We start from the raw sequence: 20351 nt of genomic DNA on the forward strand, positions 1-20351 counted from the left end.
CATAATACGTTGGAAATCTAGAAGTGATTATACTGCCACTGATGTCATTTTCATGTCACTATTCTTCTCATCTGGGTAATCTCCTTCATTTATATAACAGAGAATCATTGTATTGCTAAAAAAAAAAAAGAAAAAAAGAAAAAAACAGAGATTTGGAGAAAAAAAGCAGAATGGTTGTTTATTTTCACACATGTACACATACACAGATAGACAGATACATACATACATACATACATACATACATACTTACATACATGCATACATACATAGATACATACATACATACATACTTACATTCATACATACATACATACATACATACTTACATACATACATACATACAAGCATACATACATACATACATACATACAAGCATACATACATACATACATACAAGCATACATACATACATACATACCATACATACATACATACATACAAGCATACATACATACATACATACAAGCATACATACATACATACATACATACATGCACACACTGCTTTCTCTGAGTTGTATCACACACAATTTTTTTTTTTTTGAAGCTACATTTTTTTTACAATTTTGGAGCATCTTTAGGGAGCATTGAACAGGAACGGGAGGGGGTATTGGGGAGGAAGGGGGGCCGACTATACTATACTCAGCCCCACTGACATTCACCCAGTAAAAAAAATCACAGATGAAAAGATTACAAGAGATAAACCTCTTTCTCTAGGTAAACCTCTGCCATATCATGGAGATGACACCTGTGTGAATGGGTAGACAGAATAAACACAGACAAAGGGAAGAAAGAAACAATGGAGAGGAGAGATTATAATAAATTCCATTCACATAGTTTCAGTTTCTGATGATGAATTTGACTTCTTCAAACCTATTTTTGATTGTTTTCCTGGTTTATATTATTAGTATACTTGGTGTTATAACCACTGTTCATTTTTTTACAGATGCAGGATAAATTGGAGGCAAATCAACCCTTACCTTGTGGAATTAAAATTTGACATCACCCAACAAACCACAATAAATATTCTATTTACAAGCCACTAAAATATTACAGCGTATAACCCACCCAGTTCATATTGTGATCGTTACTGGTGAATTGTAAATTACTAAACGCTTTCAAAAATAACTAAATGTATATTGTGTGCACACATCACATACTACACAATAAAGCCATTGATTTATTACCTTTGTTGTTATTTTGCTGCTTCCTGATGGTGTGCTCACAAGTGGTCTGATCACTGTGCTATGCTGGGTGTGCAGTCTGTAGGTTGTTGCTTGTCTGTATATGTGTGATGCGCTGATAGCGATGGATGCAGACGCCTGTGCTGGTTAATCACACATCCTCTAAGGGAGGGAGATTCTTTTCTATGGACCAGCAATGGGAGGGTGTATTGTGTGTCTCAGCTTTCTTTCTTGTGAGCCAAAGAAAGAACAGCTTTGAAAGTAGATGATTTTTGCACTTTAAATGAAATACAACATCAACCTAACATAAAAATATACCTACTTCTATCTATTTCTCATGTGAGATGAATACAGTCACACCCTATTCTCCCTCCATCTCCTGACAGCAGAAAAATGTCATTCCTAGCCTACTTGCTCATTGATATAGCAGCCAAGTGTGTCTGTTTTATTTCTCTGTGATGTCAAATAAACAAATCTGTGCATAAATCTGTCATTTCTCCACTTGGTTTATGTTAAATACACACAGTTAGCACTAAAATATCTTTTAACTGAGATCATTTATGCTATTTTCTTGTAATTTTTTGCAACCTATCAATAAAAGTATATCTAAAAGTATTAAAATGTTGTATATTCCCCCTCTCTTGGTCATTTGGATAGATTGTATAGATATATACAGGTAGTCCCCGGGTTACATACGAGATAGGGATTGTAGGTTTGTTCTTAAGTTGAATTTGTACACAAGCAGCATGGTGTGAATTACTGTAAAAAAATCCTCATTGTGAGGTAATTACAAACAAAAATCCTTATGGAACCTAAACATTCAGTAACGTCTGGAGTAAGTTGTGCTTTGATATGCAAAAAAAAAAAAAAATAACTGCAGAGTTTGTCTTGGTCATTAAAGAGTTACAAGAGGTTGCAAAAAGAGCTCACCCCCTAAGATCACCCACAACCTCAGCTGTGTTTAGTAAAAGATTTTTTCTGCAAGTCATGCAAACCGCCCCTTCCCCCTTTCAGCCTCCGTCCTGCACACCAGCAAGCAGGGAAGCCCCATTCGTTTCTATGGGGCATCAGTATGTCAGATATCCTTAACTTCCTGTATATATAAATATTTATATATATATATATATATATATATATATATATATATATATATAGCCATCCCTAAAAAGGTTACAATTGGTGAAAGGAGAGAAAAAAAGTATGAAAGGGGCTTGTCAGCTAATGATCAATCAAATGCATTTTATCCAAGTAAATACAAAAACCAAATATATAAATACATTTACATGTCCATCACCGATTTACATGTTATGAGGACTGCCGCAATATACAGTGATTTTCTACTCCAAGTATAAATCATAATCGCTATTCATTGTACAAACCAAAAATAACGTCTTGTTACCCAATGTGTTTCACCTATTTGGCTTCTTCAGGGGTACAAATGAGACGTATATGGTTTGTAAAATGGTAATTATTGGACTTGCAGCAGTAGGTATGATAGTGTACATAGGAGGGGAGTCTCAAGCATTTATCTGTATAATTGCAGGGAGGAGGGGATAGAGGATTCCAGATGTATATTCTGGAGACTGATCATGTAAGTTCAAGAACTCCAAAATAAAGTGGATACATTTGGTCAGAGCTTCTGCAGGAATGGTGGGTAGCATTTCTGCTGTATGACAGGTATCACACTTTTATGTATATACCTGCATGTATATACCTATAGGTGATCATTTATGGTGTACAGAAAGCTTAGCTACTAATACTGTTATGCTCTTATGAAGAGGGATGGATGGGTGCAAAGTGCCCCAATCCAGGAAAAAATGTATTGGTCATCAGAGCTGGTTGTTTAGTGATCTGGCACAGTGGATCACCACATTAAATTGCCGAATAACTCTACTGATGCTAGATTTTCAAATAAGACAATTTTAACCAATCAACTAGGCTTCCTCCAGAACAATGAGCAATGAGCATTGTTTCCCATTGACCATCATGCTAATAATACTGTGAGCTGTTGATATAGTAATTACAGCAAGTGTTTCTTGAAGACTATAAAGTTGGGAAAGACAGATCTAGCATCTGTACAGGGCTTTAACCTGTACATATTATTGGTCCAATGGATTAATTCCCAGCTTGGGTGTTAAGATGTTTGGCTCAAGCTCTCCAACCCCCACACTGATCATTACGTCCACATTCTCTTCCATCCTTGGTCAGGTGAACACAGAATCCATACAATTACAATATTAAACAGAGCTCCCTTCCATAAAAAATGTTTAGAAGCTTTATTACAAGGAGTAGAGTTAGGACATTTTACCATATGATATGTGATCAGCATCATGCAACATTGTTGTCTGGTGGCCTTCTCTCCACTCATTGGTCCTGGATATTGGTTGCATAGAATTTTATAAGAAGCTACTGTTCAAGCCCTTTTTAGTTAGGATACACACATGAAATCCATATACGGGAGCTGTTTTGCCAGGCACTGAATCTGCATTTCTTAATCTCTAGATTAGCACATCTCTGACAAATAGTACAGCTCTTTCTGACAGGGTACAAAACTTGATGCTGCAGGTAAACAATATTTTCAAGTCTTTTTCCTATCCTAACCTGTGAGTGAATAGTAAAAGGACAGGAGACATGTGGATTCATCGCCTTGCCACTCTATTCTCTCCACCTATTATTATTCTTAATAGCATGTGAGCACTGCAGGAACAAATTATTGGCTCATTTTTCTGCTTCTTCCTTGTCATGGTCTAAGCCCGACTGTAGAGGAATTGGTAAGTGACCAGGGGTGTAGTCATAAAAAATAAAGAGGGGGCACGGTAAACATACCCGCCCTACTACTTCCCTGCCTATGTGTCACTTAAAGGGGAAAAAACTTCCCCCAGAGTGATGTCACAATACCAGAACCAGCCTACTCTCCCATCGCAGGTCTGAGCCTGGGCGGTTTGTGTCCCTGGATACTTCCCTTAGCCTGCCATCCATGGTCTGCTGTACAGGTCATGGTCAACTGCCCTGGCTGGTGCAACCCCCCAAAGGGGGTCTGAGCCTGCGATGGGAGAGTGGGCGGGTTGTGTTCAGAAAGACAACCCACCCACCACCCTGAGCCTGCGATTCCATATGGGAAACATGGTCGGGGGGGGGGGGGGGGGGCAGAGCCGCGGACCATCTTTTAAAAGAAGAGTGGGTACGCATGCCCATTCCAGAAAAAAGTGAGGGCACGGTGTTCCCACCTGTGCCTGCCCCACAACACCCCTGTAAGTGACCAATGCCAAGTCCAGTTTAAATGCCATCAGGATACTAAACACATTTCATAATGTAATAATGGATTCATAGTTGCATCAATGTAGGTCTTTTTCATTCTGCCTGTTTTTTCATGGCAGCAATTATGTGTCTTTGCAAAATGGTTTGTATAACGGTGATGTTTCTGTTTGATATCCCCAATCTGTTCCTCCAGTTCACACTCCAGGAGGTAAATACTTTTTCTGGCATCACACATGTGCATTTACCTAATCCCAAATTCTTTTCCATGTTTTTTGATAGAACATACTGTATGTCACCTGAGAGATACAGAGATTCCAATTAATTCATATTAGTCAATCTTCTCTAACATTTCTAACAGTTTAGAGAACAGATTTCTGTGTTGATTTATTGAACCTGTAGCTGGTAGGCTGTGAGATCAGTTTTTCTGCAGTCATGTTACTTACATTTCCCTAACCCAAACCCTCAATTCAATAATAAATGTAAAAAATTAAGCAGACACCAGTTAGACCTATTTTTTTTCTAAAATATATTTACACCCAGGATTTTTGTAGCTGGAAACAATCTTTCATGACACTTTGTCTCAGGGAAGGATTATCTAACACGTGCATCTGCCTAAGACAAAGATACCAGATAGCACAGATAACAGAAGACAAAGTAATGTTTTATGCTTTGGTTTGTGTCGTGTGTTTGGCAATACATATAAGCCAGATACCTAAAATTTCCATAGGTTAAAATATTTGTGATTTGAATTGAATAGTTCTGTTTTATACACAGAAGGAAAGCAATGAAACCTCTGTCAGAGGTTGACTGTGGTTCTACTAATTCTAGTAAATAAAAAGGAACAAGTAAAAGACAAATTTGCTTTAGAAATGGTAGTGACATTGGATAGGGTGTCAATTTGTCACAAATTCTGAAAAGACGGTTGTTTCAATTCTACACCATACTCAAATGTTGCAAAGGAGAAACATGTTGTAAAGGAGAGGCATGCAATTTTTTTCAGTTTGTTTCCTGTTGCAGGAAGCAAAATGATCTCTTGATTAGCAGTCAAATAGTATTTCCGATGATCCTATGATGCAATGCTGAAAAATGAACTATACTGTGTAATTTTTATAGAGACCCTACATGGGAACTAAAAGAAAGAATATATTATATAGAATAATATATCATTTGGAATACATATATCTGCAGTTTTTCAACAACTCATCCTCAATGTCCTTTGCCAACATTTGACTTACAAATACTGTCTTTGGCTGGCTGGCTGGTTAGTTGGCACTGAGCTTTTCTTAGGACTGTTGGAGGGGGCTGCAAGATGCTATACATAGTTATCCTGGGTGATCCCAGACAAGCTGTATTTCCATACAGACCACTTTTAGTAATGACGCTGTGATGCTGAGCCCTAATAATTTAAAGAACTGAAATCCAAATATTAAAATACGCAGGCCAGTAAGACTAAGCAGGAAAGAGCTAGAAGATGCTGGATGTCCATCAGGCAGGGAATGAGTCTGGTTCTGCTTAACGTCCCTGGAAGTCTGATTAGGTCAGTATTTTCGAATGTCAAAATGTTATATTGTTTTAAATTTCCTTCCCGGTCACGCCCCCAGCACACTGACGCCACACGCTCACACGTCTCGATGATCACGCCGAGGGACCTGGGGCCATGGGACACAGATGACGGGCGGACATGGTCTAAGGACGCTGCAGGCTTGTGGGGACCAGGTAAGCCCTTTACAATGTCACCCTGAGTGTTACCGCTTTTGGTACTGAAAATTAACCCCAAGCCACACTTAGGAATACCGCCAGGGAGGTTAATCTGCTGTAGCTTCTTTCTGTGAGAAACTCACACTGTGCAGTGAAATTAGAGTAAGTGTTATCAGTGTAGGGAAGAATCCAGTACAACTCTTCAAGGCAAAATGTCAGGGTGGAGCCAGCTTTAAATACAGGAATTGGTACTGCTATTTTAATGCATACCCAATTTGTCCTTGACAAATTGTAAAAATGGAAGGTAGTAAAAATGGAACCCAAGAGAGTGGTATCAAAAATATTTTAGTCCTATGTTTGTGTATTGTATTGTGTATATTTTTTTAACATTTGTTTAAATGTTTAAAGACTCTATAGAGCCTCTATCTACCTCTAAATGCAATATACAAGGAGCTGTGTGGGAGGTCCACCAGTATTGGATTGGTGTTTAGAAAATGGGACATACAGTATATTTTTGGTTCTTAAAACAGTGCTAGACTCTTGATCCTTGGAGTAAAGAAGCAATTTTTTTAATCACCCAAAAAAACATTATGTGTATTTTAAAAAAGGAAGAGGGAATAGTAAATTTTATTTAAAATCATACTAATTATTTAAAAGAATTAAAAAAAGTCAACCAGTAAAAAAATGTGTTTCTGACTAAATATTAACATATTTCTCAGCACAGTATTACTATATACTTGTACTAAACCAAAACTAGATCTAGAATTACTTTTCATATCTGCAAGGAAAGAAAAAAAAAACATGTGTTAACACATTTCAATACAACTGCATGTTTATCTAACACCTTAGCACAATATTGCTGTTTTTGTGATTATCATCCCATGTTTTCCAATGAGTGGATGAATGAACTTCTAGCTGATCACACATAGAAGATTTATTAATTTACACGTTTATTACATTTACATTTATGTGTATTTTTCTATAATTTACATGCAATAAAGCAACCTATTCAAATATTAGACTGGTAATGCATCAAAATGTTCGGTAAAAGGATATGCAGCATTTTATTTGAAGGCATCACACTACATTAAACATTAATGTGCTACAAGTGTGTCAAGGCTGCATCGTGTTGGCGATGCCAATCAAAATTGTAAGGGCTACTGACTGAATACTAACATGCTCACATTTCTGTACAACTAGGTAGTTTAATGTCAAGGTGTGTGGATGAAATACATGTATATCTTGCACCGGGCTAAATGAATATTTACTATATGGGTGTGTGAGCAAATAGGTTCCACCTGTGTGCAGACATTATATAAAGGCCATATTTTCCTGGGGTTTGTTCTTTTCTAGCCGTTAAACATATTGATAACAAATTGAATAATTATAACCACTTTCTTTACATTGCAATGAATATATATGCATTCCTATAATTTTCTACATATTTCACAATCGTTTCTTTAAGCTTTCTCCTGTTTTTGGTCAGATATTTTTTTCCTTTTGCCTGCAGTAAAATATTCAATCACCATAGCTTTTACTGATCTCACAAGGAAGCACGTAAGTAGTAAGTAGAACCCAAACAGATTGAATTACCATGATAAGGATGCTAATGGTAATAAATCAAATTAATCCAGATACTTTTAAAAACTTTAAATGGCAAACTGCTCTGGTTCATTATATGTTTTTTTTATATTCAGGATTTAATATGCCTGAGCTAGGGCTGTAATTCTAGGTAATACTACACACAGGACATCCCCAGTGCAGGGGCTGATTTGATTTCCTTACTTGTTACTCCTAACTGCACCTTGAAAAAAATGTGTCCCATTTTCTGTATACGAATTAAAACATGGTAAAAATGAAATTTTACTAATATATATTCCAAAGTATATATAATCCACAATATGTTAGTATTTGCTTTAAAAGGCAGTTTACCTAGAACAGGCATGTCCAAAGTCCGGCCCGGGGGGCATGGGCCATCTTCAGATTTCCACCGGCCCGCAGCCTCTGTCATCACAGGGAATCCCCTACGTCATTATAGTGGGCGTGTGCGGTGCAGGACCCGCACGGACCACGCCCACTCTGATTCCAAGAATGTGCTCTGCACAGAGCCCGCACACAAACATCGGAATCCGTGCACAGGGAATCCCTCACGTCACCCTGTTGGGTTTGTGCTGTGCGGTATCCGCACAAACCACTTCCGCACTAACTGTAGTTAGTGGTCGGCCCCCACACATTTTCACCTCTCCAAATCTGTCCCTCTTCGCAGAAAGTTTAGACAGCCCTGACCTAGAAGATGATGAAAAAGGAGATGTACTTTTCTGATTCATCATTCACTTTAGTGTCTGAATGGTTGCAGCTCTATGACTACAATCAAACAATGCACAACCAGCAGTCTAGCATTGTAACAGAGGACACTGCAGGCTGTCCCCAAAACAGGGTGTCGGACAGAGGAGCAGAACACCGACTGTCAGAGACATTAGATATAAGGTAAGTAAATCACCTTATTCATCACCCCCTAGACAAAAGGAGCACCCACCCCAGGAATGAAGATTTCCACAGTTTGGTTTTGAAGTGCATGTCCAAGTTGGCTCAGAGAAAATGTCCATAAATAGATCATGCTCAATTTCTGTTATCCAATTCTAAAGTGACATTTAGCTCCACAATGACCATCTAATGGCCCACTGTGGCAGTGCAGATCTTCCAGGAGTGCTGCTCATTATGTCACTGCAGGTAGAACTACACTGCCGCAGCAGGAAATTAGAGAGACATTTATGGAGCTATGTATCACATTAAAACAAATATTACACTCATAATAAAGCATGCTGTGTGTAATCAGAACATATGTGACCCTGCCCGTCCAAGCCATAAAATTACTTTTTTTTATAAAAGGCAAGACCATTTAGGGTTCTCTCTCTGGTTTTATTTCTGTCCATGACCCCCTGTGGAGGAAATTTTGATTTTCATTTTCTCTGTGTGATGAATGTATGAAAAATGTAAGGCTATCAATAAAACATTGACAGCCATTTGAACACTTTCCTACTAAAATTGTCTTTTATACCTGTTGAGATTTTCAATCACTGCTCCTGTTCTGACTGAAAGACATAGACAACAATTAAATAGGCTTTTAACACTTCCCTGCTCAATCCAAAAATCAAAACTTAGGCTGAAGGTGACCTTCAAATACTGTCACATTTTAAATGTTCTATTGCTGAATCTCCCTAAATTCTCTGATTTCCAAACACCAATTTTAAATAGCTGCTGTCTTGTCTTCCATTGGGCAACTTGAAACACTTGGCTCTTTAGTAGAAGCCAGGTCAGGCCAATGTAATAGCAGTCAGAACTTTTTATTTAAAGTTGCAACAGATCCTATTCATTTTTGAATAGATTTAGATATCTGGCCTTGGTATAGAAGCTGCAATTGCTTTTCTCATAGATAGCATGCCCTCCTTATATAAGTCTAGCAGTAGCAACTTTTTTTAAAGTGGAACTAAACCAAAAACAAAAAAATACACCTTTAATCCTGCAGGTGATGGCCCTGGTCCTTCCCATGATCCAGTCCCGCGTTGTCCTGGAAAGAAAGCCGATCTCACTGCACTTGTGTGAGATCAGCATCTCTTTCCCTTAACAGAAAAAATGCCCTTTCTGCTCATGTCCGAGATCTTGGAAATGTGCAGGAGGAGCACCCAGAGCCTCCCCGGCATGCGTGACGTAGGTATCCCGGGGGGCTCTGCACTCCCATTCAGTCTTGATCGCGAGGCGAAAAAATTATTAACATTTTCCCATTACATATAAGGGTTGTCTACCCTGTTTTGTAAAATGGAAATGTTGAGTTTAGGTACGCTTTAAGCTTCCTCTGGATTCCACCCAGTACAGAGTTCTCCATATGAATGCTCCACAAGGCAGCTATCTTTTTCATTTTCTTTTGGATAATCCCTCTAGCAATGCAACTTGCTTGTAGCAAGCAATTAGGCCTGAGCCCTAACTAGGCCAAACCCAGGGAAGAAAACCCTTTTGTCTAGGCAAAGCCTAAGACTTAACCTCCTGGGCGTTACACTGATGTCTAGATTTCTGTACCAAATGTGTTACACTGTTTTTCATGAATTTTTTTTTTTTACATTTTAGACTTGTAAGTTACAGAAATATGTCCGAACAAGGGTCTAGTAGATATCATGAATATAAAAAAAAGTTTGAAACACACAATCGTAAAAAAAAAAAAGTACTTTTAATAGAATCCTATCCTATTTTTTTTTTGCATAGAAATTTTTGTTTATATTGTGGGCTTGTAATTCTTAGGATTAACTCCCGGATATGAAAATTATATTTATTTATTATATTAAAATCATAAATTATAATACATAAATATAAATAATAATTTAAAACAATAATGAAATAATAGACAACAATGTAATCTAAAAATAAAATTAAAAATGTACTTTTATTTTTATTTCATGTTGTGTGGTGTTTTTGTACTGTAAAAACCATTTAAAAGCAGATTACATTGTAATCTGCTTTTAAATTTCCCTCCCTGACACACCCCCATACATCACCAATCACATCACCCGGAAGATGACTCATCCTCCGAGTGATGTGAGTGGGGATTTCCCTGCCCTGCTCACACAGACACAGACAGAGACGCTGGACGCTGGAAGCTGCTGGCATCTCCGGAGAGATGCACAGCACAATGCAGGATTTCTGCATTGTGCTATACATCTCACTACAGATGCCAGCAGCAATAGCAAATCTTTTATTGCTGCAAGAGGCGCTGCGGACACTGGGTAAGTATTTTGCTTTCAGTTGTAATCCGATTGTCATACATTGTATGACAATCGGATTGCAATATAACATTTGTTTACATTTAACCACCTGGTGAGAAAAACTCGGGGTTAACGAAAATTGCAAAAGTTTTTACCCCGAACATGCTCAGGCTTAACGGCCAGGTGGTTAAGAGACTAAACGGTCAGCTCCAACCATTTATTAACCTACAGTCCAGACCAATAAAAAAAAAACCTCCAGCCACTGGCTATGGATGGATAACATAGTCCAGTTATTGTTATACCGACCAATGGCATCAACAACAAAGGCAGACAGAACCAATCAACCAAAATTAGGAAAGTCTGAATAGTATGGAGGCTGGCTAAAGCCCAGATAATTAGGAAAACACAACAAAAACAGTACTTTTAAAGAGGCTGTATTACAAGGCTGACGGGGAGGGTCCCTACAGAAAAAATACACCTGAATATCTTTAAATTTGTATTGCATTTCCTCAGCACTATTTTTATAGCCAATAATCAGTCAGTACCTCCACAAGTTTTACAAAGTTAAAATAATATTCACTTTAGTTGTGTCATTAGTGTTACTAAATATACGGTACTTTAACAATTTCTAAGGTTGCAGATTGTTTCAACTACAAAACTGAATGTAGCCAAGTTAAGCACAGATTGTTTTACATTTTTATCCAAACATTTCAAAACACTTTCATTGTCATGCAGCGAAGGCTATTTTGTGATTCAAGTCATCCTAAATCTCATGCTGAGGTTTAAATTTAGTCCAAAAAGTGTCAAATGAAATACTATGCCACCAACGAAAACAATTAAAAATAAAAATGTTTTCTTGGATCAACTGAAGAAATATATTTGCTGCTAAAGAACTTATTTGCAAAGGGTTTTTCTCTGTCACAGAACAGCATTACATTTAAATGTCCTTTGGGCACACTGCAATGGCGTTACGCCAAAAATGTAAAGAGAGAGCAGTTTTCAGTAAAGTACACAGAGTTGTATGAATTGGACTTTCACTCTGATGATAAATGCTAGGAAAATATTTGCCTGTCATTAGGATATTTATTAGTAACCTTCATTTTTGGCAAATAAATATGTTGTTCAACTTTCATGTGTCAACATTCTTAGAAAGTCGATCAAGATCAAGCAACAGTTTCATTTATTCTGTACAAGCAAACCATTCACATGAGGATGGAGGAGGGGGGTGATCACCTTGTTTAAGTTGGTGCTGGTCGTATTTCCTGTATGGTTCTGTTCTTAATTAACATTAATGTTAACACTTTGATTTTCCCGGAAAATGGAAGGTTTGTTTTACCTAAAGCTCCCCATTTCTCAAAGTCAAATCACCCAATAATGTTATTTAAAAATAAATCTGTTGCTTTCAAAGCTTCTAGGTGGCAAGGGTGTCATCACCTCACCTCTTTTTCTGGGGTAGCTGGGTGCTCACAATCTCATGAAGACATGCACCTTCAATGGCCTGGACAGCATTTTCATGGAATTTTAGGTGCCTTGCTATTACAGGAGGTAACAATGGGGTATAGTAGTTTCACCCATGCCTCTTGCAAACAATGAAAGCATTTTTTTTTAAATTGTGTTTGCAGGTGATTTGACTTTGGGTCGGGGGTTTGGGGAGCTTTCGGTAGAGCAAACATTAATTTTCATGGAAGGTCTAAATGTTGTTAAAGTTGTCCACTTTAATATCACCAATATGGAATGCTTAGGTAAAGCAATATTCCATTGTCATTGGGTAGAATACATTAAAATACTGCTGGGAGTTAGGGTTTGTGTCAGAAGAGCCATGCAAAGACTTAGAGAGGTTACATCCTCAGCGCCCTTCCAGTGGCAAAGAGAAGCAGGCCTGAAGCTGGTAGGCGAGGGGCCTCATGACAGGGGGAGGACAGAAGGCGAGGTGACCGGGGTGAAAAGTTCACATAAAAAAAAAAAAAATAATAATTTAGCAAAAGTGCGGGAAAATGGCATTATTAGATTGGTGGGTAAAGTTAAGGGGAGGGATAAGATAAGGGGTTAAAAGTCGGGTCCTGGGGTGGGGGTCAGCACTTCTTAAAAAAAAATCTGCAAGAGCAAGCGCTCCCACCCTCCCTCCCTAAAATTTATATAGAAGGGGAGGCAACTGTCATAGCAGCTGGGGGGCAGTTATTCTTTTTTCAGGGTCCATGGAAGTTAAGGTGGGGTAATGAAAATACAGGGGAAATGGGGGCAAAAAAGTTTGGTTGGAGTCGGTTAATATGGTGGGCCTTGCATGACACTTGGTTGTTGTGGAGGCTAAGTGGAGGGGGTAGATCCGACAATTGTCCCCGAGGCGGTGTATGGGCGTCTGGGGGCCTGGTGGAGGATCGCAGACAGCAGGACATTGGAGGAGGTTGGGCAACTTTCATGGACCTACATGGTTAAGTGTGATTTGTTAATAATTGTTCGTTGATATCGGATTTATTGTGTTAATAAATGGGCTGCTGTGGCCAAAAACTTTCCAACAGTTTGGTGTAAGTGTCCTTTCTTGGTTAAGGGATGTTGGTGGGGAGGGGGTTGGAAGTGTTGGTCGGGCAGCAGAGTCTTCTTGGACTGTACCCTTGTCAAGTACCATGACATCTAAAAGCATTGATGGGGATAGGGGGCAGAACAGCGACTTTAGGCTGCTTTACATACCTGCACAATGCCCATATACCTCAATGCAGATTTTAGATCCACTTAAAGAACAACATGTGTGTGGCTACCAGCTATTATTCACGGAATGCCATCTTTTAAAAAAAGTGTACGCCTGTCAATGTTGGATACCTGCAGTTAAGAAAAATGATTGATAAAATACAGGCCCCTGTAAAGGTAAGTATCATTTTTTGAAGGTGACTTTAGTAAAGTGACAGCGTTTTTCTAACCTCTTTATTTTTCTATATGTGCTTTTATATATTTTGGTCTTGATCCTAACATTGAAGAATGGTCAACAGCCTTTTGTAAAATTAGTTGTAGGGTTACCACTGCTAGATGCTTGGTGAATTAGAATGATGCTATAATTTACAAAGTCTGACCCTGGAGAATGGCGTCATTTAACACACTGACAACATACTTGCTGTATAAAATATATATGAAAATCAGAATATTGTCAGACTGGATTTTTACCTTTTAATAAATAGTAACATTGTATTTAGATGTAGACATTTTCTTGTTTAAAGTATCCTTTGCCCTGTTCTTTGCAGAACATCAACAACCGTAACATATGTAACACTTGTGCAAATGTTTCATTTAAAGATTGTAGATATAACACTGGATTTAGCCTTGGAGAGAGATTTATAATGAATTTCTGCTCATTCTGTGTATATGGGGAGAAGGGTGTCTGGTCTATGCTATTACAAGTCTGTTTATCAGCTGCATTACATTTTAATTCCCCGTTGAATACATATTGAAATTCTGCTTCATTGCCATTTTCCCAAAACTTTTCCTTGGATTTAATCCAAGCAGCTTTTTGTTTTATTATGTTTGATAAGATGAACAGGCAAAGCAAATAAGTGGCTACCAGACTTCTGTAGAGTAATAAAGAAATGAAAACAAATACTGTCATGATTGCGTAGGAAAACTGAAGGCTACAGATGCTTCGTTTGGATGAGGAATCTCTGTGAATATAGTCGCTCCCTTAGCTGCCATTGAGGCCTGAAAATTTCAGTGGCACTGAATGAGCCAGATGGCAGCTCAGCTCGCATTGCTATAAAATGTTGTGTTGGTGATATAGATATTTATAAAATCACAGATTCTGTTTTAAGAAACAGAGGCAAAAGTCAAAGTCAAGGTGCATTAGAGTTTATGAAGTTGAATGCTAATATAACCATTCAGTATAATATGAAGTATTTATGGTGCTTATTAGTACTATTTACCACATATGCCATAGTAAGTTAATTTATCATTCTTGCACTTTTTGGAGACAGGTACTGTTTAACGGAAAACATAAGAATTCTCAAAGAAGTGTGACAAGTGCACCCATGTTTGGAATTTTTATCATTTTATTTTAGTTTAGTTTATGCAGTCTGTATTGTATAATTGGTTTTATATAGAGTTCTTGCTGTATAAATATACTTTTTTTGGAAAACTAGAAATGAATGATCAGGACACAATATGGGGTATACTATAAACTATAAAAATATTATTATCCATATAAGTGTGAGGCTATGGACAGCCTATGAAACCTTTGCCAGACTCCCACTTTTTTAATACTGTTTGGAATACGGACCTCTGAATTCTTAGGATTAATTTTATACTACGTGGACCATGTGCATAAAGACAGATGTGATTATTTTATATTATATCTTCTTGATTGTGTTAATAATGCAGTCCTTAGTAACAAATAACTAGTTGTATTACACGGCCTATTCACAATGTACCAACTGGATTGTAAATATGTCTCTTAACTCTCTTAATATGTCTTCTAACTCTAAATAGAAAGGAATTCTTCATCCAAATGACCAGTGTCAGTTTTCAGGATTCTCTAATAGTTAGGTGTATGCTTACAATAACATTTTGAGTGCCAAAAACATGTGCCACACAGCATGGGCAGCCAGTGACCTGCAAGATATTTCATTTCAAAGAGTTAAACGTGTTCGTGTCTGCAACAGCATCTGTGCTGTAATATGTGACCTCTATGCTAAAAGTAGAACTTATCTGCGAGGCTCTGACAGTGTCCCCTTTTGTTGCCATTCTCATTCTCATTCCCTATCTCATTCTTTTTGCCCCTTCCCATTGCAGTGTCATTGTAATAGTGGCTAGGGACTTTGTGTTGTTCATGTATTTCATTTTTGGGTGGGAGGATTGTTTGTAGATCCTTTAGTAACCTTATGCATGTTGAGTGAAATTGTTATATAGTTAACTATGTCTCCATAAATACACCCAGAATGACATCCCCAAATTATGTTCACAGTTGATCTAAAGTTTATATTTAAATGCAATGGAATCATTTTTTAGCCAATCTCCTAAAATTCCAGTCTCCATTCCCTAGTTAAAATATGGGAACCCTCCAAAAAGTATCTGTAAAGTTGTTGGTGATGACAAATCTGAGGTCATATTTGAAAGGGAGGAATCCATAGTGCTTGCCATATATTTTACAAATAGAGTAACCCAGAGCTGTGAAAAATGTTTTACTTTGTTTTCTGGAAGATTTGGACATCCATTTATTTAGACATAGTTAAAATGGAGTTGGAATATGATAAATCTTATTCTGCCATTAAAGTAGCTATATATGTTGCTTTAAATATATTACAACCAACAAGCAAAGACACATTTTAGTTTAAGGAGGTAAAGTTGATTTACTAAATGAGTTTGGGCTGTTCAAATGAAACAACTTGAACTGGATGACAGAAGTCAATCAAGTTTCACCTCATTCACTAAGTAAAGTGAAATAACCCTTGCAAAGTGGTTTACATTTGCAGTGCAATTATCATGCCACATGTCACAAATGGTCAGGGGACCCCCGCTGTCTTATCACTATCAACTGATATACAACTGCTTGCTAATGTAATTGAAAAAAGTTCCAATTCAAATCTATGGAGGCAGCAAAGCAGTAAACCTCCCTTGGACACATGGAGCTTCCAAAAAAATACACCAAGACCATTCCGCAATGCACCAATTTCAAACACTTGCACAAAGTGGGTTTTCAGCCATTTCTATGGGTATCAGTGATGTTTAGGACCTTTGGGTGAAGTGGAACCACATTGAATAACTGCACATATGAACATAGCCTTACTCTTTATTCTCCTGAATCCTTATTGTACTTCCTAAAAATCAAAATTTACTCAAGGATAAGCCACTCCTATGTTACAAAGTTCAGGCCTTGAAAATAGTCATCAGGACACCAACTATTCCTAACTCCCTATTACCTAACTACAACTATCCCTTCTACCATACTTCCTAACTATGGGAATATCAATATCTGAACTATGAGTTTTTTACGGGCTTTGACAATGGATGAGGATGATGTAAGTGGATAATATTATTATTAATATATATATATTAATAAACAGTATTTTTATAGCGCTAACATATTACGCAGAGCTATACAATAAATAGGGTATTGAGAGGGCATGGTGCTTGGGTTTTCTAATAATATACATGCATATTTATGTTCCCAATAGCTGTTAGTTCATTGTGTGGGAGCATTAGGGTGAAGTTTTAAAGTTAGGGACATGTAGGGCAGCTCTAGTGTTTAACGTGTTTTCAATTCCAAAAGATAATTGTTACGAATTCCGGCACCAAGAAAGTGCCCACCCATATGGGTTCTGTGTTCACTGATGATCCTACTATGCCACAATAAGAATGGGTGACTCCCTATGACCTGTATCAATATAGCAACTGTAAGATACAAATCAAGAATACAACCAGTAGGCACAGGGAACTTGTGCATTTGCTAGATTTGGATTAGCTGGCACACAGGAGAACACTAAAGCAGGGGTCTACATTATGAGATGATGAAGACCACAAGGTCAGTTACAAAGCTTTCATTATAGCTTTGGTCTCAAGTCTGAATCTGCTGATCTTTAAACCTAAAGTATATATTAGGATATAAAATTATCCTCATTTTAGTTGCAAATTTGGCTGCCAGAATGGCGCAACCCTGTGACCACAGACTTGTCTGTCATGGAAAACGTAATTCATATTTCCCAGCAGCTCGGCTATAAATAGGATAATGGGGCAGGGATGTGTAAAAGAGAAAAAGAGATCAGGGAGTCACACTGCCTGTGACTGCAAGGAGAATCTGGGCCTTGAGCTGTTCTGTTACATGCAGAGGGGGAGGGAGCAACAGAGATGATGCTGGTAAGACAGTTGCAGAATAATAGAACACTTGAACTTGAGGATTAGTGTTCTACACAGGCTGAAGGACATTGGAGCTTTGAAGTAAACTGGATTCATTAGCTTAACCCTATGTTACACACTAAAAACACACATGTGAGTGAAAAGGGTGGCAGAACTCAGACATTTTGTGACTCAGACCCAAATTAAATAAACTCCAAATAAACAAATATAAATACCCAATAAAAAACTGAAATAGTAAAAGCCGTAAAATACAGCATATTAAAGAAGATAATTAACACTCCCTTATTTAATTTTCCATTGCTTTCATATGTCTGACCTCAATGACTCTTGTAAGCATCATTGAAATTCTTCAGACATTCCATCATCCAGTGGCATAGCTATTACCAAACCAGCCCAATGCTATTTTCTGTGTCAGTATTTGCACATCATACTGACCTGGATAACAGGCAATATGGAGGTATGAAGAAATGCAATTTGGCAAGTGTAGAAAACGATTCAAAGTTGAATAATAAATACTCAATTTACGAGTTGAATACTAAAAGCATGTAAGTGTTATAGAACATGGGTAGGATGGGCCACAGGGCACATTGCATAGTCAGACTAAAAAAATATGAGAATTCAACCAAAAGACAAAAAACAATTGCAATAAAAAACAAGAACCCGACCCAGCTGATCCAGATGAAGCATAAACAAAGTCCAATTTTTCCAATAGGATAAAAACAAATGTCCTCATCCCTAATGACAATCAGATTCTCTCTGGGTCAACAATCCACAGTTTAATTTATTATACATTCAGAAGCCAGTTATATTTTGTGGGAGAATATTCCACGTTTCAAAGGCTAATCCTCTTCTCTTTCAAGTGCAAGAATACCCTCGTAGTTTGCAATATCATTGGAACTATTATATTGCTACTGTATAATTTTTACTATATGGCGTATTTATACAAGCTAGATATATTTCCCTTAATTGCCTCTTTTTAAAGGAAAATACATTTAGTTCAGGTAATATTTCCTTATAGCTGAGGCCCTCCATGCAACTGATACCCAAAGTTTTACTGCATATTACAGATGAGGTCTGACTAATATTAAAGCTAATTTATTAAAGCTTTCAAAGGCTGGAGAGGATACACTTTTATCAATGAAGCTGAGTGATCCAGCAAACCTGGAATAGATTTCTTTAAAGGTATTTGCTATTGGCTAGCAAATGTTTTGAATCCTCCACCTGATCCATTCCAGGTTTGCTGGATCACCCAGCCTCACTGGTGAAACTGTATCCTTTTCAGCCTTGGAGAGCTTAAATCAGACTCAATGTCTCAAAGTAACAATCATAAGTACATTTTTACATTTACATCTACCAATTCAATCAGAAAAACAGCTTAGAACATGTGACATAGGGCACAGTTTATATATAATGGTGGAATTATTTTAGGGAGAAAGTCCAGAAACTAAATGTTAAGTCTCTTACAGTAAACACTGAGCTGATATGGTTAAGTCAATGTGTGCCCTGCCCAGTACAATAAATAATATAGTGCTAGGAGAACTGTAGTTTCTCTGTTCCATGTTCTCAGTTTTACACTGTCTCTTTTTTACATTTCACATGGACTTTATAGAAAATATATATTTAATTACATAGAAAGAATAGACAAGGCTATCTCCCTGTACACCATGCAGTTGTTTGACCTGCAGTGTGAGCCAAAAAAGAAGTCTGCTAGTGCAGCTTTCTGCTTGTGATCATATAAATAGACTCCTGTGAAATTCCCATTCACACTCCACTCTCTCCTTCATATGCTCCTTGTCTTTGGTTTCTTTTGGGTGATTCTTTTACCCAAGCCAATTTTAACTTACTCAAGCAGGTTCCAGTTTGGTCTACCACCTTACTGCTATTTTACAGATTTAGCCAGTAAAAATAAAAAAAAAATCTTAAATCCAAAGGCTGCAATCCATGGGGAAAAAGTATTTTTTTCAGAAATGTGGACATTTTTATTCAAATAAATCTTTTAAACCTTAATTAGTATTTCACTGACTCAGGGTAGGCTAACAATGGCATAAGTACATTTCCTCTTCTCACATTCTAATAATAAAATGCTCCTGGCATCTGGAGTCCCAAAGTCTGCCCTGAGTTTTTGCTTTAGAATATGAGTTTTCTGCTTGCAGCTTACCTTTCTGGAAAACTCCTTCTTGTCCTGTTAGAAAGTTTCTTAAATTATATCCAGTGTATTTTACTTTTTGGTATCCCCAATCCACAGACTTCTCCGTTCTCTTGCAGCATAAAACTTTTCCTCCTTGCTTTGCTGGACACACACTTCTGTGCCCTTCCCTCCTGGATGGGAATTATGACACACAGCTGCAATTTACTAGCACTACAGCTGCAGCTTTTCTCATACACTGAACTATGTGTAAGCAAAGAACTATGGGACATATTTTCAGCCTACTGAAAAAAAATGCCAGATATGAGCTGCAATCTATTGATGTTTGTGCTTAGGAGCTGCAAACAAGTTATAGACCTATCATTAAAGCAACACTTTTAGGAGAATATGCCCTGGAAACTTCTGCCAGACATGATCCCACCACATTATAAATAAGTCTTTAATACATAAAAGTGAAAAACATTTCGGTCTGTCCACAGAGACA

At 37.6% G+C, this 20351-nt stretch overlaps 1 protein-coding gene across 1 annotated transcript in view; it reads right to left on the reverse strand.

Annotated features, from left to right (window-relative positions):
• Nucleotides 1-20053, reverse strand: part of FXYD6 (FXYD domain containing ion transport regulator 6) — a 67556-nt gene extending 47503 nt beyond the window's left edge. Inside the window, exon 1 of the mRNA XM_072426703.1 lies at nucleotides 19880-20053. The gene's annotated coding sequence lies outside the window, so the exon portion shown is untranslated. The remainder of the gene's footprint in view (nucleotides 1-19879) is intronic.
• Between the last annotated feature and the right edge of the window lie 298 nt (nucleotides 20054-20351).

This window comes from Pyxicephalus adspersus, chromosome 11 (genome assembly GCF_032062135.1).
Source record: "Pyxicephalus adspersus chromosome 11, UCB_Pads_2.0, whole genome shotgun sequence".
Classification (NCBI taxonomy): domain Eukaryota; kingdom Metazoa; phylum Chordata; class Amphibia; order Anura; family Pyxicephalidae; genus Pyxicephalus; species Pyxicephalus adspersus.